Below are 22782 nucleotides of genomic sequence, written 5' to 3' on the forward strand. Positions count from 1 at the left end.
GAAAAAAGTTTAATATATAGCGGTAGGGGATAGGTGGGATGGTAATTTCCATATAGGGCCAGCTGGAAATAAATATAAATTAACATTATAAAGTAAATGGAGAAAACATAAGCTATAACTTTTTGTTATTTTATTATTTATATGTAAGATTTATAGTTTTAATTGTATACTATTTGCTACTGATCCTAGGACCAACTTAAGTATGAGTTTTAATTATGAAGGGAAAAAGAACCTGAAGATCCTAGGATAAAATTTTCTGGAGTTCCTACTGTGGGCCAGCAGTAATGAACCCATCTAGTATCCATAAGGATTTGGGTTCAATCCCTGGTTTTGCTAATGGATTAAGGATCCCACCATGAGCTGTGGGCAGACCCAGCTCGGATCTGGGTGTTTCTGTGGCTGTGGTATAGGCCTGCAGCTACAGCTCCAATTCAACACCTAGCCTGGGAATTTCATATGCTGCAGGTACAGCCTTAAAAGGCCAAAAAAATTTTTTTTCCTATTTTAACTATAGTGTTTCATTTTCAACTCATATTCACATTGCACTTGTTTAAGACTGGACAGATTTTCTAGTCATAATTGCAAAAAATGTTCACTGTCTCATTTTTTATGTAAGTTATTTTTTCCTTATTTCTTTTCTGAATTGCACTGGGAAATAAAGTCTTAAGACACAAATGCAAAGTATATTATTTCTTGATTTATCAGGTTATTCTGAATTTTAATCCTAGCTTTCAAACTAATAAAAATAAGCTTTCGCATCCTCTTATCCCATTGCAATCTTTGTCTTTACTTGAATTACTTCTCTGCCAACCTAGGATCCCTCCACTCCCTAAACTCTGATTAGCCCATGTCCTCCCAGGAAGTCCAGTGTGATTAACTCTATAGATTTCTAATTGCTTCTTTACATACTTTCTAATTTACATGCATAAATTACATAATTTCTAAATTACATAATTTCTAATTGCATATTTACATACTCAGTTCGATGTAATTTTACAAAGGCTCCTGAAGTTTTTTTCAAGTACATATTTCAGTCACTTAAAAAAAAAAAGGACTTAATCTTAAAACCTTCTGTTTAATTTTTGTCTTCTATCCAAACCAGAACCTAAATGCAGAAAACATCATAAAAATCTCATGACTATGCCATCTGTATTTTGAATGAGCATACAATAATTTGGGTCATTATTAAAATAGCAAAAGTCTAACTTAGGCCCATATATTATATGTTCTCTCAGACTGAAACTGACTTAGTTACTGTCTACTCATTTAAGACTGAAAGTCTTCACCACTGGATCCCTAAGCTGTATTTTCCCAGGATAGTGAGAAATGCATTTTGCAATAAGAGACAAAGTATTTAAAAATCAGGATAGATTACATCCATTATTCTTTCCTCAACCATCAAGGCTTTTCTCCCTGTTAGACAAGCTTAAATCAATTTAAGATTTTATTCTGAATGAAGCTATGACTGTTAACCAATACTCTATTCTCTTCATGGTGGTCAAGAGATATATTCACAGGATGATTAAGGGCTAGGATTATAATTTTCCTGGATCATTCTTTTTCTCATTCCTTTAATATGTAAGTATTTTTCCATTATAAAATTACTACAGGAATATGTGCTTATTGTTAGAAATAAACCCAAGTAATAATACTCAAGTATGCAAAACAGTAAGAGTTCTTCAACCTTCCAGCATCCTGCATACACACTTTATATAAACTAAGGACATAATTTGCTACATTATTTTCCTGGCTATTTCTTAATGTATTTAGAAAATATAAGGCATATATTTTATATAATTTTTAATTTCATAAATTATACATATACACAATGTATGCATATATATACACTTATGGATTGATGCACAGTAATGTTTTAATTTTTTTACATGAATGGGATCATACTGTGTACATTATTTTGTGACTTGGTTTCAACTCAGCTTACCTTAGAGATCTTTCCAGGATTTTAGCCTACAAGTCAAAGTTTACATGGTTGTTATTACCTTTTATCTTTAAATAATACAGGGAGTATTTCCTGACTTTCTACCAATAATATTCTAAAATAAATGGATCATTACTTTCAGTGCCAAGGAAAATGAGTAACGCTGCTTTCTCCATTGTAGTATTTCTTAATTAAAAGTATTTTAGCAAATTTTCATTCAATTTAATGTTATTTTTCATCATTCCCAAATGTTTAAATCTCCTAAAAGTTTGTATTTTATTAAAAAACTATATACAGGGAGTTCCCATCGTGGCTCAGTGGTTAACGAATCCAACTAGGAACCATGAAGTTGCGAGTTCGATCCCTGCCCTTGCGCAGTGGGTTGAAGACCTGGCATTGCCATGAGCTGTGGTGTAGGTTGCAGACGCGGCTCGGATCCCGCGTTGCTGTGGCTCTGGTGTAGGCCCGCGGCTACAGCTCCGATTAGACCCCTAGTCTGGGAACCTCAATATGCCGCAGGTGTGGCCCAAGAAATGGCAAAAAGACAAAAAAAAAAAAATTAAAAAACTACATACATACACATATTTAGTAAATCAAAGTCTAAAATTAATAAAGATTAAAAGTTTTATGAAAAGCAAAAGCAATATAATATAGCAAATTTGCCTACTGGTTAGAAAAATCAGACATATTATACAATAAATTTTCTGACTCACTGAGGCAAATTGTACTAAAATACAGAGAAACTGATGAAAAAATGTTTTAGAGCATTCTTAACAGCTTTAAAAAGAAACAAAACCTTTAAAAACCATTTATCAATATACTTAGAATATAGAAAACACAAACAGCAGGAGCACCAGACCAGAAAAGCAACATAAAATTAAATTAAAATTGAATTATGTGGATCTAGTCTCCTCTCATACACATTAAGTATAGTGTAGTATTGAGACTGCTACTTGTGTAACAGACAAATATTGCTTTATTCTTCAAACTAGAAACAGGAGTCAGTTTGTTATCAAGAGGATAAGAAACTAACATCTACTAAGAATTTACTAATCTTAAAAAAAGTTAAAGTGGATCATTTAAATAAGATATGCAATAATATAACCTGTTAGGATTTTTTAGCAAAAAATATCTTAAAGGAAGTTCTATACTACTACTAGAAGTAAGTAACTTCATTTTTAGACTTAACATGAAATAATTAAATGTTACTACTTCCTAAATGAAAAAAAGGAATTTATAAGGAGCGGCTTGATTTAGGAAGGCCTATAGCTACACAAAATCATTGCTATTATTACTGGCAGTATTTGTAGCTGATATGAGCTTCCTGATATATAGTGAGCTGAATGCTATAGCTTTAATTGAAGTTTGAATGTTATAAACAGTTAGATGTCTGGCTCTGGCCTGCATTCTAATACCATCAGCAGAACAGAGATGGGAAGCATAAACAAACCTTTTAACTAGATTACAGTCTCTAAAATGGCCAAGAAATCCTTCAGCACAACTCCTGTGTGACAAATATGGAGGAAGGAAAATGATTTTGAAATGCTAAAAAACAGCCTCTAAATTTCTGTCATTACTGGAACATGTATTTTATTTCCCAAGTATTTTGATGCTGCTTAATATTCAGTAATGATAAAAACTTTATATTTACTTTCCAAATAAACAAAAATCCTTTATATCTTATAAAGTAGCTGGTTTTTAGATCAGTATATCCCAAGGAAGCTATTTAAAAATCAATACTTTCTTTTGTGGAATGTGGAATACTTCCCTACCAAACACCAGTGAGTGTATGTATACAGTATACAGCCTACATTATTATTTTTAGATTACTAGTAATACTAATTAACATTCACCAGATAAGTAGACACTTAGGAACTCAAGGCGTATAGAAAACGATAGACTTGAATACCAGGAAAAATCAAATTACAATTTAGCATCAGCCAACCTTAAAAAACATTTTACATTTACTTCTAACTTCTGAGGTATAGACATTAAATTTTTCTTTAAAAAGGTAGCAAAAGACTGTAATTTTTAACTCTAGTACCATAGAGAAATTTGTCCTCCTATTGCTGGAATCTTAGTTGGTGGCATAGGACTCAGTGATGCATGGATGTGCAAAATTTTTTCACCAGTGGTATCCAATTAATATAACTCATTTTAGCCCTTTAAAACAATACATTCTAATAAATTACTCAAAGACACAGAATTTAATTACAAGTTCTCTAAGAAAAGGTTATTATAGAGGTCAACCGAAATAAGGACTCAAATCAGAATTACTCACAACCAACTTCTTTTTTTTTGGTCTTTTTGTCTTTTTAGGGCTGCACCCACGGCACATGGAGGTTCCCAGGCTAGGGGGTCTAATTGGAGCTGTAGCTGCGGGCCTATGCCAGAGCCACAGCAACGTGGGATCCAAGCTCAAGGCAACACTGGATCCTTAACTCACTGAGTTAGGCCCTGATCAAACCTGCAACCTTATGGTTCCTAGTCGGGTTAGTTAACCATTGGGCCATGACGGGAACTCTCCACAACCAACTTTAAATGCAGTATGTGTTTTTTGCCAGGCGATTTTCCTTTCTGTTATGTCCAGCTACATTAGAAGATAATACATTAATATATTTTAAGCCTGGTTTGCACCTTGTCTCTCTGAAGAGCTATACTGAGTCATTCCAACTTCTATAATCTTACATGATATAGAAATACCTCAAACAGAAATGCTGAAGAGTTAGAATCTCCATATTTAACTGAATTAACTTTAGGTTATCTAAGGAGATTACTCAGGACCAAATTCTATCCTACTGATTATTGAGATTGGCTTAAACATAAAAAACCACATAGTTTCCTTTCTGAAAAATGAGACGACACATTATAGATATTTTAGCATTTAAAAATATTTCTAAACTCTACAGGTCATAATGCATTGGCATAATGTTTATAGGGTAGTAGAGTCAATGTAAGCATACAGTATGAAATGCATTTACTTAGGACAGATATGAAAGTTATGTCATTAATAAAACAGAATTAAAAAAAAAACTCTTTTCTCTAAAAGGCAGAAGATTAAAAATCAACATTTGTTGGCTGGATTAAAAAGTATCGTAATTCAGTAGCTGCTTTGAAGAACAACTATATAGTAATTTAGGCATCAAGAGAATCCAAGAAGTTGTCCATTCTTATACTAAAAACATTTGAGTTTAAGTAATACTAAAAAGAGTACATTAAATTTAATCCTATAAAGGCAATGTAGTAATTATAAAATATTGTAAGATAGAGGTGCAGAAAGTATGTGTATATACACCAAAGCATTAGGCAATATAAACTCCCCTTTGTTTATAGGTTTTCCATTATCAACAGTTATATAAAAATTTTTATAATAAATATTCTCTGGGTCACAAATTTTGGAACTTTCAAATTTCATGCAATAAAATATTAAATTTAACCCCACGCAAGACAAAGGAAATTCAGTATTTAGAAGGCCTAAATGTCATTTTTGCCACACAAAGAGAAGACTGACTTTACATATATTTCATTGCAAATTGCACACTAGTTTGGATCTACATTCCTTATAAAAGATTGGATTTTTTGTTTGTTTTTGTCTTAATTTTTAGAAAATTTCCATCTATCAGTAAGCTACCAGGGCCATGATTTTACTAATATTTACCAGAGTATTTACTGACTGATAAAAACACTTTACTGTGACCATGTTTTTAATTAGAAAGTGTCATGAATTTACTATAATGGAATATTTTGCTGATTATAATAAAATCTTGTTTTGTCAGGAAAAACTTCCTCTTTGCAATGTGTAGACAATGTTACAAAGTTCACAGGACCACAGTAAGGACTGACTAGGATTGATAATATTTACCACAGTACTAGGCACTTATAATAATGGTAACTATGATTATTACCAAAATAGAAGGTTAAGAATGAATGTGAAAGAGATCAGAACTGACTGACCCTCAGAAGTCTATTTAGCTTTACAAGATACTCTACCAGAAAGATCCTTCCCTCTTTTAAATTATGAATCGATATTATTCTAAAAGGCATACTTTAAGGACAGCAAAGGAAATCCAGGAAATCTCTTTTTCTCTAATAAACCTATAAATTACATATGAAAACCATGACAGAACTAAGATAGCATTCTCAGTTTTTCGAAACATCCTTCAACTAAGAAATTTCCAAATAACTTTACTAAAGTTATAGAAACAATAACACATAACAAAGTTAAAAACTATAATTGATTCCTCCAAAATTCTCCAAATTTATCTACAACACATTACAAATTCCAAAACTCCTAAATAGTCTATACTATAATTAGTTCATGATAATTAAATCATACTGTCAGCTTAAGCTATGGTAGAAAATAATTAAATGCTCAAAATGCTAATGTACAATATCTTCCAACAAACCATGAATGATAACCTGTTATACGAGATATAAAAATGAAAAAGTTACTTTGGAGGAAAAAAATGTTTAAGATTAGAGAGTTAGATTTCTGTTTTGGGGGAATAATTTAATGAGATATTTTAATGAACAGTGTTGGTCATCTTCGAGTAAAACTATATAGCAGTAAAATACCAGCAGTGATAGCCATATGGTCTATTTTCATAAAATAGTGAAATAATAGGTCTAAAATTAGTGAATTATATACAGAATAGAAATCCCTAGAATACAGTATTAAGTGGAAAATTTTTCTTTGCATTTCTCTATTCTAATAAAATACAGAAATATTCTTCTTAAACATGCATTTTTCTACCTAATGGTATCTATTTAGTTAATAAAATTTATTTAAGTAGAAACATCAAATAAAGATATGACCAATACACTTGTGGAATACAGTTAAGGTCCTCTTCACATTAAATTGTAGGGACCATCCTTGTTTCTCAGATGACTAGCACAGTGCCTGACATACATAAGATGCTCAATAAATGTTTAATGAATAACTAAGTACAATCTGTTTTGCACATACATTCGAAATACAGACAAGTTTGCAAAGGTACATAAGTTGGACATAGGCTTTCTGGCTGACTTCCTGGGGTCCCACTGATGACTAGGAGTAAATCTTCATATCCATAGAAAACTGGAAAGTTGATAATTGTCTGGGTAAGGACCAAAAAAACAAAGTCAGGGAAACATGTCACCTAAGTAACAGTTGCTTTATAGAGCTGGTAAAAGCAGCCTAATTATTCCAATAACCTATTGTACCAGTTACTCAATGAAATGAAATCTAAGTGTATTCTGAATGTTTGCTAGAACCTTTTTAACAGGAATTTTTTTGATTATCCTTTATTTAAAATAAATCATTTTCATCAAGTTGTAGCCCATACAGAATATGTTTTTACTTACTATGAATACTATTTGTTAACAGGATTTAATTTGGCTATTCGAAAAAGGGAGAACCACAGTAAAGTTAGAAAAAATCTTCATAGTAGTGAATAAATTGTAGCAGGAAGGAAAGGAAAAAGGATGAAAAAGAAGGAATTCCGTATCTGAGAGTCAAGAAATTCAAATATTCCTAACTCTAATATCAATTATGACAAACAACCAGTAGGGCCTACAGTGAACTAGACATTGTGCTGTGAGGGAACAAGAAAAAATCTTTAGTCCTACTTAAGCAGTTCACCGAAGAAGAATCACAAGTAAACATTTATATTACAATATGCATTCTTCATATACATATATATATATAAAGAGAGACAGGGAAGGGGAGAGAAGAAATGAGAGAGAATGAAAGAGATAGAGCTTCTTAATACAAAAGTAAGAGATATATTTACTCTTACTTGATTAATAAGAAGTACAAAGGAAAAATAAGCATTAGGGAAAGCTGAAATATCTCAAAATAATAATAATCCATATGAGAGAAATCAGTACCTCTTAAAAACTCAACAGATTATTGAATTATATGGACAAAATTGAGGCTTTACAGACATCTCATATTCTTAGAATGTCTTCATTTAACCTTTAAGTGCCATACACAGACTGTGCACAACAGTTTCATTTCTGACAAAAAATAATGAGGTAGTATGGCAAAGTGAGTATCAAGAATCAGAGTTCTCTTGTCTATGTGCTGTCTGCTTACAGGCCTTGGAACTCTGGGCACGTTCCTTGAACTCTCTGAACTTTAGCAATATGGAAAATAAAGAGTTGGATAAAGTGACATCCAAGATATCACCCAGTTGAAAATTACAATTCTAAAATACATCTTAATACTTAAAAATAAGCCATAATAAAAATACATAGTTTTCTAAGGGTAGATCTTCATCCAACTTAGAGGAGGTGTGGAATCTTCAAACCATATAGCCTTACCCTGGGTTGGAGTATGGAATGTTTTCAAAGGAAAACAGAAACAAAGTTAAGATATTATAATCAAGCTGTTGATTTTTACTCAGCTGCCAACTGGGACAGTACCACCCCAATTACCTACAAAATTCACTTTACTTAAAAATGTTTTCTTGGAGTTCCTGTCGTGGCTCAGTGGTTTAAAGAATCTGACTAGGAACCATGAGGTTGTGGGTTTGATCCCTGCCCTTGCTCAGTGGGTTAAGGATCCAGTGTTGCCATGAGCTGTGGTGTAGGTCGCAGATGTGGCTTGGATCTGGCATTGCTGTGGCTCTGGCAGAGGCCAGGAGCAATTAGACCCCTAGCCTGGGAACCTCCATATGCCTCGGGTGCAGCCCTAGAAAAAGACCAAAAAAAAAAAAAAAGATTTCTTCACTAAGTTTTACTTTCCATCTCTTAGGTTAAGGTTGCTGAAGTATTAAGATGAGGACAAGAAATCCTAGGTGGATCTGGAACAGTAGTATTGCTGGAAGACAAACTTGAACTTGGCACAGATTTCTGCTTAAGTGTACCAATTAAATCTCAGAAAAAGGTACAAAACTGTACAAAATTTATAATAGAAAGGAGGGAACTAGGACCATGATGTTCACTGCTACACAGCTTTTTTTTTCCTATGTGTAAATGTCTACTTTCGCACTCAATCAGTAATTAAGATTTTACAGAACAAGTTTCTGCATATGCAATGCTTTTCCTGTCACTAAAATATAGGCATATTACGTTTTGGTTGTACCGTTAAGAAAACAAAAAAATTAAAAGTATTATTATGTCTAATATTTATGTCAAATATCCTTCGAGATTATTTTTCTTCAATCCTTTCTAGTTGATCAAATTGCTGTTTTCATATTGCCAGTCTGATCACAAAATTGCTGCTTTACAGGAGAATATTTTTTGCTGACATAAATTATGGGATCAGAGATACCAATGCAGTTACAAAAAAGGGTGTGTGTGTGTGTGTATGAATGTGTGCATCCATCTTTAAGGAAAGGATAAAGAAATGTACATATGAAACAAAATACCACTTTCCAATGTAAGCCCTGGAAAAAGGTTTAAAAGGCCTACATCAGAAACATACTTTCTAACATTTGTGAAATCAAATACTGTACTAGATTTGAAAATCTTTCACTAAGAACATGCCAAGTGAAAATGGAGAATAGATATTTTTATCAAGATTATTACTCTATAAACCTAAATTTGGATTTATCTTTCAATTAACATATACAATGCATATACCAACTACAACATCATGATTTCTTTGACTCAGAAAACCATATTTTAGAAATTTTTCTCCTTTCACATATAGTGAGCAATTTGGTTCAGTACCCCCCAGAGATAAAAAACTCATCTCAATTTACAACAGTAAATAAATAATTCAGTTAAAACTGAAAGTGGTACCAATCCAGCAAACTATTGATGGAGAGGTTTGGCCTTCCATGAAGCCAGAACAACATAAAAGTTTTCAATGGGGATTACTTGTTCAGACAAGTTGCAAAGATTAGGAAAATACCCATATTATGAAATAGCGAATATTCTCATCTTATGTAAAATAAATATCAGGAACGTAGCTACAGAGAGACAATACCAGCGGCATTTAAACTTTAAGTATTTTGAGCTATGAACTTCATATGCTAATATATGAACAAACATTTAACAAAAAAAAGCAATAATACAAGCCAAAACCTAACCAAAGGCCTCTATCACCAAAAATTTGAAATTTTCTATGCAAGTCAGACAAAACGAATAAAGGAAAATTAAACCCAGAAAGCAAAAACCAATCAAGTCTGTTCCAACACTGAAGTCAACATCCAAATCACATACAGAACCAAAAAGGGGAAAACACTCAGGTCTACAAATGGATAAGCAGTTCCGATACAATCCAGATCCCGACATTTTCCCACACAGAAACAAATGCAGCAGAGCTTTTCCTAGGAAAAAAGGAAAAAAGCTCTCCAAATGATTTTTTAAAGTGACATCTAGAAAGTGTGCCTCTTTCTGTCTCTTTCCCTGGCGCCTCATTGGAGGAAGGAGGGGGTTGTTTTTGTATTCTCCCCCACTGGAGCAAGACACAATCAGATGTTAGCTGGAGGAGAGAAACCACTTTTGACAACAGCAAATAAAAATAAAAAGTGCCCTTCCTCCTCTGACAGGATGGGCACCCACCTCACACACCCCTCCCCACTCCTACTCCTCCTTCACCACCCCCCCAGCACCACCCCCTCCTCACCCGGGAGCTCCACTGCGTATGTGGTTTGGTGCTACTGTTGCCCCAGAGTTAAAGTCAGAGCCACAGGAAGGCAATGAAGCCCCCACAGACACACTTACCTTTCCTGCCCCCCACTTTTGAGTGCCTTCCCTGGAGCTGTGGAGGATGACACAAAGGGTAATAAAGAGGGGGGGAGTGGAGGAGGAGGAGGAGGCGAAGGAGGAGGAGAGCTGGGGAAGTGGCTGCTCCTGGGTGTAGTGAGATGTCTCCAGCCAGGGCCAAGCAGCAGTAGCAGCAGCAGCAGCAGCAGCAACAGCAGCAGCAACAGCAACAGCAGCAGCAGCAGCAGCAGAGAAGGGTCTGTGTTGCTAAGAGGCTTTTGGTCTCTTTCTCTCCTCTCACGGCCAAAGAGGAGGAGGATGGAGAGGGCTCGGGAGGGAGGCTAGTGGAGGGGGTAGGAGTCGTGGATGGGGGGGTTTGGAAGAAGAAGAAACTCCTTCTCCTTCTTTCTCAAGCTCAATCCCCCTCTCAGGTCTCAGGGCTGGAGGGTGGGGGAAGGAACTCAGCCGCCTTCCCCCCACCCCCCTCAATTCAAGGTTGAAGTGGGGTAAAATTAGTGTCCTGTCCCTTTAAAAATAGAAATAAAAGGTGCCCCCCCTCTGCCACTGCCTCTCTCTTCATCATCAGCTGCTGCTGCTGCTGGGGTCTCTCTGCTTGGGGGGGGAGGGGGGGTTCGGGTAGAAGAGACGGGAGGCACTCACTGCGCATGTCCCTCTCTGACGGGAGGCTGGTTGGTTGAAGGCAGGAGGAGGGGGAGGGGAGGAAATGTGAAGGTTTCCCAGAAGGCTCCGAGGCGATCGCGACCCGGAAGACATTGTAGCAGGGGGTAGAGGGGCGGGGGCGGGGAGTAGGAGGAAGTCGCTACTCTTTAACACCCCCAGCCCCCTCCTCCTTCCTAAGGGAAAGTGGAGGAACGGAAGTGGGCGTGGACCAAATCGAAAGGAGGTCACGTGTTTGGGCGGGAGAGGGGAGTGGTGGGAAAGGCGGTCCCTGCGCGGGGCACGCTGGGAGTAGTGGTGTATAGCTGGCAGCCTCTGGGGAGGTAGAGCTGACTACGCGGCGAGAGGAGCTTGTGGATCCTTTTCTGCGGTCTCTAGAATACCGCTCTGCCCTCTTAAGGGCTGGCTTTTTCGTGAGAGGTAACAGGGGGGTCGGCTGGCCTCAGAACGAAGGCCATGGGCGCCACTGGCTAAAAGCGAATCGAAAAGGGGAGGATGGAAGGCTTTGGAGACTGGGTATGCGGGAAGGGGGGCAGGCCTTGTCTAGGCCAGGCAGGCCAGAAACTAGGCTGGCTTCTTCCATCTCATAGCCTTCCTGTGAGCCTGCGGGCGACGAATCCTTGACGAGTTTAGGGAGTCCTGATGAGATTAAATCTATGGCAGGTGGAGACTACACCCAGTAGTGGTGAGGAATGTGATGGTCCAGGTGTAAGAGAAAAATTGGATCTCCGGAGCCTTCTGATGACTGTTTCAGCTCAAAGCAGGGGACCTGCCTAGCAAGGGAGACAAGCTGTGTGATTTTTGACAACTTATAGCATTAAATGCATTGCTTATGTTGGATGTTATGACCATCAATCCTTACTTCGCTATCCCTCTAGGAATTGTGGAGTGGCTTTGGGGAGGGAACAAGCTAGGATGTCTCGAGTGGAATTTCTCTCCCTGTCTTGCGTTGTTGCTGCACCACAACGCCTGTGGTTGTTCTCAGAAAAGGATACGGGATTGTGTAATCCTTGATATTGTATGTTACCGTTGATAAGGAAGGTATATTATCAAAATTCTCCCTTTCTGTAGTGTAGATGAGGGTTTTTAAAAATTATTTTAATGGGTTTTTATTTTAAATTACTTTGGTTACTAGCCTCGGATTTAGCCTTTGGTTTTTCAATTAAATGCAACTGTTTTTGCTGGAAATAATGCTTCCCTCATGTTAATTCAGAATATTTAAGAAAAGATTCATGGATTTTCATTAATAAAGGTATTTTTTTCAGTAAAATTGCACCGTTTCTTTTTCACATTCAGTTCATACAATCATAACTAAAACCATTCTAGTCTTTCAGTTAACTTCTTTTGAAGGTGCTTTGAAAGATTATCACTCATGTATAGTTTCTTTTAAGACCGCGAATCCAAAATTCCTCATGTTTATGTTGTGTTGGTATTATTCTGTGGTGTGTCCTTTAGCGTACTCTTAGTTAAAGTTACTACTTATTTTCTACGTTTTACTTCTATGTGTTTTGACAGTAGATCCTATTCATGCATCATTGACTGCTTTTACCACTTTCTGTGTGTGCAGTAATCTTGTCGAATGGAGTAAAAACTAGACACCTGTGCCTTAACATTTTGTTTATATTGAAACCAAATGTTTGCCACTTTAGAACAGAAAAAAATTATAGCAAATCAATAAAAGTGCCTTACGTAACGTTTTTAATTTTTTACGACAAAATAAAAATGTGCAAAAAATGTGCAAAAAAGTGTGCAAGTCGTAGATATGCAGTATAATGAATAATTATAACGTGCACACTTTGTAATCACTACCAAAGAGAGAAAACAATGCTCCCCTTTCCCCCCGCCAATCCATTCCTATTCTTTCCTCCTTCTTCAGTACTCCCAAAGATGTCTGGATTTTTATGGTAACAATTTCTTTTTTTTAAATGTAGTAATGATATTTTTATGGTAATGATTTCCTAATTTTATTTCAAGTGTTTTTAAACCACCTTTTCCGACATTCCTAAACAATACACGTTTTTTTCTATATGTAAATGAGTTATGTATAATTTTTCTCTTACTATGCAATATTTAATCCTGTTAGCTTTAGTTCATGTATTTTTATTGCTGTATAGTAATGTTTATAATATAGTAAGTGTAGTGTAGTGAGTCCTATTGTGAATAAATCAAAATTTAACTAGTTCAGTATTACAGACATTTGGATTGTGTCCAGTTAAGTTGTCTGTGTTTTACATAAAGACTTGAGCATTGTGGCAAATATCTTCTCTGTGCTTGTAGCATTTCTCACATCCTGAATAATAGCTTTATCTTCATTTCATTCTTACTGACTTATATGCTGCTACTGTTATTTGAATTTGGGGGGGTAATTTTAACTCCAGGGAAAATGTCCTATACTTCTGCTATCTGGTACAGTAGCCACAAGCTATGGAACACTTGAAATATGGGTAGTATTACTGAGAAACTGTATATTTAGTATTGTGTTAATTTAAATTTGAAAATCGATACTCGATTCAGTTGTCGGAAGATTCATTAAGTATGCTTGGAACAACCTGAGTATGTAAGTTTACTGTCTCAATTGTAAACTTTATAAAAATTAAGACCACATACTTCTGATGACAAATTAGCATCTGAGTTGTTCTGTGAATGTCAAATAAACCTCAGATTTCTAAGATTTAGTATGAGAACAGTGTAAAATTATTTTATTATGATTACTTGTTGAAATTATAATAAATTAATTTCACCTTATTTTACTTTTTTTAAATGTGAATACTAGAAAATATTAAGTTACATGTGTGAGTGGCCTTGTATTTCTAGTTGGGCAGCATTGCTTTCTGCCATCAATGTTGAGTCGATATATTTACCATTTTGGGTGTTCTTCATCTCTTCTTGAATTTTCTTTGGGAATCTTTTTCCTCTTGCCTGAGTATACACTCTTAAGAAATTAATTAATATAGACATTCTGATGGCCAAATTGCTTAATTTTTTTGCTTACCTTACAATGTCATTGTTTCACCTGCAATGTTGAAAAATGTTTTGGGGGTATTGTAGGATTGTGGTTGTTTATCAGCCCTGTTAAGATGTTCCACTGTTTTGTGGTGGGGAGCTGCCATTATTGATTTTGAGCAGTCAGCTGTCTAATTCTTGCTGCTTAGAAGAAATCTGCCTTTAAAAAAATATTTTCTTTGTCATAGATTTTCTGCTATTTCTTCATGATGCTTTTGTGTGGAATTCTTTTTCCCGTTTTGGACTCATTGGGATTCTTGAGTCTACAGATCCATATCTTTTTAGGAAATATATCACCTATGTCCACCCTAACTGTTTCTAACTACTTGCTAAAAATTACAATTGTGGCCTTTATTGACATAGTATTTGTAGTTAATTTGTTGTCTGCAATGTGGAATTCCAGTTTCTTGATTTTTTTTTTTTAAATGGGTCATTTTCTATGTTCGTGATTTTCTTTTTTTCTCCTAGTGTGCCTGTGTGATGGTTGTATTTGAAAAATGTTAGGAATACATGAGTCTTAGAATAAGGTCCTTCTCAAGAAGAAATTTTTTTTTTTTTAGGAAAATTGTTTAGGGATGCTACCATTTAAGTCACTTAGTTCATGTTCAAATCTTGGGATCCCTTCTGTTATATACATGATGTTAAGCAGGGCTTCTAGTCATACAAGCTTTGTTTTACTTTCCAGTTCTCCTTTTTCCTGATGATGCTGCCCTTAACGTCTCAGAATTAGGTGATCGTTTCTTTGAGTGCACATGCTAGATAAGCTCTATGCTTTTGATTTTTTTTTTTTTTTTTAATTCCCAATAGCTCTGCAAAGTCACCAGTAACTTGGCCTTTCTTCTTATTTCTTAGTCTTTTATTCTGGATAGACGGAAAACCTCAGGAGGAAGGTACTGAGTGTGTATTTCTTCGTTTATTTTCTCCTAGATTTTGTCATGTAATATCAGATTGACTTATTTTTGTTTGACTTTTATTATTAAGCTTTCTTGTTGACTTTGCAGTTGGCTTGATTTGATCTGCCATTACCATAAATAGAACCCTTATTCTCTTTTTAATTTTTGAGATTTTTTTTCTTCTAGCCAAAATTGTTTTAAATTGTCACACATTAGTTTAAAAATCATAAAATCACATCGATCTGTACAGTATAAGATGCCAAATTAATTAAAATTTAGAAAATATTTCCAGGCAGTTTGTATCTTTTTTTTAACTTAACAGTTTCAAATGTAAAAACACATTCTTAAAGTATCAACTGCTTCTACATGACTTACTATTGAAAACAGCTCATAACTATTTATCATATCCTTTGGTTCTCCAGAGTATTGCCCATTGCAGACTGAATGATTCAACTTTTATCCCTCACCTAGTATGATGTTGGACAGGGTGACTGTTACAGCCACCATTTCCCCCACTCTAGGGGCAGACCCTTTAAAAACTTCTTGGCTGATCCTTTTGGTGTTTACTTCCATATTTCCAGATAACATCCTATACTACTGTCTCTTGATTTTTCCATTTTTGACTTCCCATTGTGAATGATGTAGTTTTGGATTTTTTACGGAAAAACCCCCAAAACTCTCCCATTGTTCCACTGATACCTTAGTTTTTGGTAGATAACCATTCAGTGTCTGTATAGTTTCTCAGTTTTTATGAGTATTTTAATTCCAAACTGTGTGCTAGTTGTCAGCATACTCTCTCCATAGGTTCAAAGATATAAATTATTTTTATCAGTTCAACCTTCTTCAAGAAATTTTTCCCAGGATATTCTGATCTGTTTGGGCTGGTTGCTTAATGTGTTTGCTCCTCATGCAGCCTCTATCCTATGCTCTGTTTGCTATATCCCAAGTAATCCTGTAATCCTTTGTCTCATGTACACATTTTGTTTTGTTGCAGTCTCCAGTAAGTGTCTGAGAGGCAAATGTGTGGGATTATGTTCTTGTAAATGTCTTTACTGTACCCTGTTAGTTTGGGTGTAGAGTTCTAAACTTGTAATGTTTCTCTTTAGATTTGTGAAGGAACTCTTTGTGTTTGATATAAAATTTGAGGCCATTCTTATTTTTAAACTGGACTTCACTTTCTTCACCCCATGGAAGCTTCTGCAAACTTTTTGATTCTTATTGAATCTTTTTTTTATTGTACCCAGTGTTCTGAAATGTCACAGTAATGTGAGGTGACTTATTATGAGTCCACAGACATCTGCTTTGCTCTACATTTCATGTGTTCTTTCAGTCTGGCAATTTGTATTCCTTAGCTCTGAAAGTTTCTGAGAAAGTTTCTAATACATTTTCTGTAATTTTCTTGCCTATGTGTTTTTGATTCTGGAACTGCAATTTGACAATGTACTTCTGGACCTATTTCTTTTCTTCTATTTTTCATTTTTTCCTAGCCCTTTGTTTTACACTTTCTGGAAACATTTAATTTTTCAAACCTTGAAACTTTCATTTCTCCTATCATATTTTGAATTTTCAATATTTTTTGATGTATGTATTTTTTCTGTGGCGTTCTAGCTTTTTTTTTTCCCCACTCTATGGATTTAAAGTTTTGCTTTCTAATTTTTCACTACATACTTGTTTTTTTCTAAGTTTTTATTTTTGTTGGTTAATTTTAAGCCTCTCATTTTGGAGGCTTTCCTCAGTTATATTGTGATCCTTGATTGTGTGTTCAAATTTGTGTAAGTAGTGTTGGAAACCTATGTAATGTCTCTGTTAATGTGGGCTTGCTAGCTATTGATAGTTCTCATGGTGGAAAAATTTGACTGGGGCATATTTAGAGGGGAAAACCCTGATGTCAATTTTTTTAGGTTGGAAGCTTTTTCTCTTGGGCTAATAAGAGTCCAACAAGGAAAGTTTCCCAGTCTTCTCCTCTAAGTCAATAGTTCTCTGCTGTGATAGTACGATCCCCCAGGGGATATTTGGTAGTGTCTAGAGACACGTTTGGCAATGGGTTGCTACTGAAAACTGGTGGATAGAAGTTGCAAGTGCTGTTGAACATTTTACAATGCACAAGGCAGCCACAACAAAGAATTATCTAGTTCAGAATGTCGCTATTGCTCATCATGAGATTCTTGCTCTGAGATGTTAACAGTGCTCTAGGTTTCAGGTGAGAGTAGAGCTCAGGAATCTCAACACTGAATTTTTTTTTTTAAACTTTATACTCTCATCCTCTACTGTGCCTTGTATCCCCTGGTATAAGAGTCCCTCTGTATTACCCTTTGTAGAACTGCTTGTCTTCTGATGGAGTGAAATTAGAGGCTTCTCTTCAATTTTAACCATTTTAGCACTGCAGATCTTTGGAGATGACTTTGTCAGTGAATTTCTAGCCCAAATTAAAGTACTGATTATTAAGTGACTTTGCTGTTTTGTGTTTATCCTATTTGAATAGGATTGGCTGCTGAGACTGGATGGCTTTGTACATTTTACTGATGCTTTAATGGGAGAATAAGATATGATTTCAAGATTATAAACTAGAAGGTAGATGGAAGCTAGAATAGGGAATTGTTCCCCATCCTTTTATTTCCATTTGTCTCCCTTTTTCACTCCCAATTCTGCCTCTGATGCTTATCTTCAAACAAGTATGTGTTGGGGTTGCTAGTTTTTCCTAAATTTTTACTCTTAATCTTACATTCTTTTCTGAGTCTCCCTCCTCATCTCCAATAAAAACACAACAAAATCGTAGTCTTTTATATTTTATTCTGCTGCTTTGATTAGTTTGGGAATCAATATTAGTAATGAAGTTTTGACCTAAAGATTGAGGTCAGACTTGGCAAGATTAAAGTTCTGAGTGTGTTAACTTTTCTTTTGGCACACACATGCACATATTTATGTTCTCCTGTGTGCTTTTTTCTTTCTGTAGTTTATAAAAATATGCTTTTTAACATATACATGACCCAGAAATATCAACTTATATTGCTCTCTTAATCACTTCTAGTTCAGCCTGTGTGTCAGTCAGCTTACTTTATAATGAGTAAATACCCAAAACATTTCCTCTAAAAGCTGGGTAGTTTGTATCATGTCCAGTGTGTTATAGCACCACTCTGATGCAATGTCTGATGAGCATATTGTATTTAAATTCATGTTAAAATAATTTCATACATTTGACATGTTTAAAAGTTAAAATTTTACTTGTTTTCTCTAGAATGCTATTAAATATTTGTAGTAGTAGTGAGCACATTGTTCATGATTTTATTTGCAACATTCTTTACAATGAGGTTTTTTTTGTTTTGTTTTGTTTTGTTTTTTTAGGACTGTTACTCGCAGCATATGGAGGTTCCCAGGCTATGGGCCAAATCAGAGCTATAGCCGCTGGGCCTATGCCACAACCACAGCAATGCCAGATCCGAGCTGTGTCTTCAACCTACACCGCAGATCTTGGCAGTGCTGGATTCCTTAACCCACTGAGCTAGATCAGGGATCAAATCCACAACCCATGGTTCCTAGTTGGATTCGTTTCCACTACACCATGACAGGAACTCCTACAGTGAGTTTTTGATACTTGTCCTATTTCAAATTAAAGAACTAAGTTCCTAGCATTCTCTAAAAGATATTTTTTTCCTATATACATAGCTAATAAATATTTGAACCATAATCTTTGACTCTTTTTAAGAATTCTGTCAACTTTGTTTATAAAGGTTTTTTTGTTTTTTTTTTTTTAACCCTTGTTCAGTTTTATTAACAAAGAATACATCAGGTGCATAGAATAATGTCAAAAGTCCTATATCCTTTTTTTCTAGATATTGGAACTAATTTTTTTGAAGTTTTTTTGAATGTTTAGTTAAAAATTAGACCCAAGCTACCTGGGTCTATAGCCATTTTTGTGCTTGGTTTCGAGCACATTTTCCATTTCTTTTGTGATGACTAATTTGTTCAGATTTTCTGCCTCTACTTATTATTTATCTTTTATTTTATGAGTAATTATTTCATCAGTTTGGTGCTTTATTTTCTGTTATGCAGTATTTTGGTTTACTTAGTTTCCTTTGTAAGTTGCACATTACATATTTATTTTCTTCTTTACTAATAGGTTTGCCTAAAACTGTATAGTCCTGCACCTAGTTTCAACCTAAGGTTGTGGAAAGGGGCAGGTTTCCACATATCACCAAGCACTTCCGAGACACCAGGTGAGTGTCCTATAATTCAACGTTAATTCTGACACTCTTTACCTAGAAATAGCATCAGATTCCACAAGTTAATGAGTTCTGCAAGATACCCCCTGCCCCTTCAGATGCCAGTTGCAAGTTAAGGTTGTCACCTGTGCTTCTGATCAACTCACTGTAGTTCAGAAGTTCTAATGACCCACTCCTTGGGCTCAATTAATTTGCTAGAGCAGCTCACAGAATTCAGAGAAACATTTTACTTTCTAGGTAACCAGTTTACTATGAAAGAATGTTAACTCAGGAACCATTATTTGAAAGAAATGCTTAGGGCAGGGTAGAGTGGCTGCTGCTCTCCCGCCTCCACATATTCACCAGTACAGAAGTTTTTCAAAACCCATACTTTTGGGCTTTTTATGGAGGAGGCTTCATTACATAGGTAATATGGATCATTAACTCCATTTTTAGTCTTTCTCCCTATTCAAGAGAATGGAGGGGGTGGGTTGCTGAAAATTCCCAGATTCTAATCATGGGTCTTTCTACTGACCACCTCTCTTCCAGGACCCATTCAGGACCCCACTGAGAAACACCTCATTAGAACAAAGGCACTTCTATCACCCAGGAAATTACAAGAGTTTCAAGATCCCTGTGTGAGGAACTGGGTTCCATAACCTAATAACTAGAAAAAATGCTCCTGGTGCTCTTAGGAAGTTACAGGAGTTTCTGGAGCTCTTCTGTGCCAGAAGCCAGGGGCAGAAACCAATATATCTATTCTTGTTATCTCAGAAATATCATATGTTTTTCTCTCAATGTTACCATGATCATATCCTCTAGATTTTGTGGCTTTTTAAAGTTTTTGTTATAGTGGATTTTCAATGTTCTGTCAATTTCTGCTATACAGCATAGTGACCCAGGCATGCGTGTGTGTGTGTGTGTGTGTGTGTGTGTGTGTGTGTGTGTGTGTGTATATACACATTCTTTTTCTTACATCCTCCATCATGTTCCATCACAAGTGATCAGGTATAGTTCCCTGCGCTATACAGAGGATTGCACTCCTTATCCACTCTAAGATTTTTGTGGTTTGGTTTTGGGGTGGGGTTTTTTTAAAATGATTTTTATTTTTTCCATTATAGCTGGTTTACAGTGTTCTATCAATTTTCTACTGTGCAGCAAGGTGACCCAGTCTTACATACATATACATTCTTTTTCTCACATTATCCTCCATCATAAGTGACTAGATATAGTTCCCAGTGGGTTTTGGAGTGTTTTTGTTTTGGAAGAGGAAATTTATAGTACTCATGACCAATTCTCAGTAACCAGTTTATCAATACTTTTTATTTATTTTTATTTTATTGAAATATAGTTGACTTACAAAGTTGTGTTAATTTCAGGTGTACATCAAAGTAAATCAGTTACACTTATACATATATCAATTCTTTCTTTCCATTAGGTTATAAACTGTTGAATAGATTTCCCAGTGCTGTACAGGATTCTTATTGTCTATTTTATATAGCTAAATGTACATGTTATTTCCATCCTCCCAATTTCTCCCTTCCCTCCATAAGATTGGTTTTGAAATCCATGAGTTTGTTTCTATTTTATAAGTAAATTATTTCATACATTTATCATTAGATTCCACATATAAGTGATATATGATATTGGTCTTTCTCTGATTAGTTCACTTAGTACGATAATCTCTAAGAACATCCAATACTTTTTTTAAAAATAAATTCTGAAAAAGTGTGTATTAGTTATTTGTTGCTATGTAGCAAAACACTCCAAAGCAGTTGTACCCATTAGTTGTTTAAAATAGCATTTATTTTCTCACACAGTTTCTGTGGGTCAGGAATTCAGGAGAAGCTTAGGTAGATGGTTGTGGCTTTTGATCTCTCATGAGTTGTAGTCAAGATATTAGCTAGCATTGCAGTCATCTGAAAGCTTGACAGGAGCTGGAGAATCTGCTTCTAACTGGTTCACCCATGTGGCTGGCAAGTTACTATTGACTCCTGGGAAAAGCACGTAGTTTCTTACCACATGGACCTCTTCATAGGGTTGCCTGACTGTCTTTGCTATGTGGCAGTGGCTTTACTAGAACAGGTGGTCTAGGGGAAGTCAAAGCATATCCTCAGAATTCACATTCCATCATTTCCACAATAACCTGTCAGCTATAATAGCCAGTTCTATGATATGGTAGGGGATTACTCAAAGAAATGAACACTAGAATATGAGAACTACTGTGGGTCTATTTGGAGGCTAGTTAAAAGGAAAATACAAATTTTTCTTCTAGAATATAAAGAAAACGTTGTATTTTGAGATGAGATTTCCTCCCTTAAGAGGTCCAGAAAGTTATCTGGAGTACCGCCTCACCTTCTCAGACCTTAATCCCCACTTTTTTGAAGCAGCTCTTACTTTTTTAGAGATCTCTAGTTGTTGCCTTTAGTTGGAATAAATGGAGCTATTGAGTATTCATAGTTAGAGATTGGTAAAATCCTTTACCATTTATTTTTCCTGTCTCCCTTATGATCTTTATCCTGTTGTTGCTTTTTTTCTTTCTTTCTTTCTTTTTTTTTTTTTTTTTCTTTGCCACAGCATGTAGTGGCTTAAGGTTGGATCTCAGTTCCCAGACTAAGAATGGAACCCAGGCAACAGCAGTGAAAGCACCAAATCCTAGCCATTAGACCTCCAGGGAACTCCACTGCTGCTACTTTAGATCTTACAGTTATTCTGGAGTTCTGCTGAGCAAACTTAGTTTTACAAAAGTTTTCTTTTACTAATTATGGGTTATAACTGCTTCTATTCTCAGAGATTTTTAGCCCATGTGTTTTTCTTCAGCATTCTGGTCATTTCAGCTTTTTAGCTTTTCCGATGGCACAAACATATCCTTTTTTATTGTTTCTTCTGTAATATCAGTGACAGTTCTAAAGGAACTGTAGATTAACTAACTGGTACACCCAGTCAGTCTTCTTAAAGGGGAAGGCTCTGCTTCTGAGCCATTGTTAGGTTTAACTCATTGCTATGCAGCTTGGTCTACCACCAAAGGGAGAAAAAACTGTTCCTCATATGCTTTCTTATGTTTACTTAGAAAAGACTATTTTGTATTAACAACTGTTGAAGATTCCATGTTTGTTTACCTGCTGACTTTTCAAGGGAGTGACCTGGTGTCCTGAGCTAGTTCTGTCTTATTTAGGAATTAGGAAATTGATTGGTCAGGAGGTATTTAATTTTTTTTTTAATTCGTTTCGCCCTGTTGTTTATGGTTGTTGGGCATTTTTGTTTCAATGATGGTGGTTTTTATTGTTTTTCTTACCTCAGTGGTTAAGGAATAGCATTTTCTCGGGACAGAGAATGGTGTTTATATGAGAAAAGGTATATGAAGAATGACAAATAGGAAACATATGTTTTGAATCTATCTGCTCATATTCAGTCATCAATCAGTTGCCTTGCC

General features: G+C 35.5%; 2 protein-coding genes across 12 annotated transcripts in view; one reads left to right on the plus strand and one right to left on the minus strand.

The window, feature by feature from the left end:
• The window catches only part of MBD5 (methyl-CpG binding domain protein 5), a 426385-nt gene extending 415139 nt beyond the window's left edge, over positions 1–11246 (minus strand). For 6 of the 8 annotated variants that reach the window (XM_047771973.1, XM_047771975.1, XM_047771969.1 and 3 more), the window contains exon 1: positions 10595–11246. The gene's annotated coding sequence lies outside the window, so the exon portion shown is untranslated. The remainder of the gene's footprint in view (positions 1–10594) is intronic. The other 2 variants (XM_047771976.1, XM_047771977.1) reach the window with 2 other exon arrangements.
• A 279-nt stretch (positions 11247–11525) lies between these two features.
• Positions 11526–22782, plus strand: part of ORC4 (origin recognition complex subunit 4) — a 74909-nt gene continuing 63652 nt past the window's right edge. Inside the window, exons 1-3 of one of the 4 annotated variants that reach the window (XM_047771980.1) lie at positions 11526–11674; positions 19268–19364; positions 19899–19987. The gene's annotated coding sequence lies outside the window, so the exon portion shown is untranslated. The remainder of the gene's footprint in view (positions 11675–19267; positions 19365–19898; positions 19988–22782) is intronic. The other 3 variants (XM_047771982.1, XM_047771981.1, XM_047771983.1) reach the window with 3 other exon arrangements.

This window comes from Phacochoerus africanus, chromosome 3 (genome assembly GCF_016906955.1).
Source record: "Phacochoerus africanus isolate WHEZ1 chromosome 3, ROS_Pafr_v1, whole genome shotgun sequence".
NCBI lineage: Eukaryota > Metazoa > Chordata > Mammalia > Artiodactyla > Suidae > Phacochoerus > Phacochoerus africanus.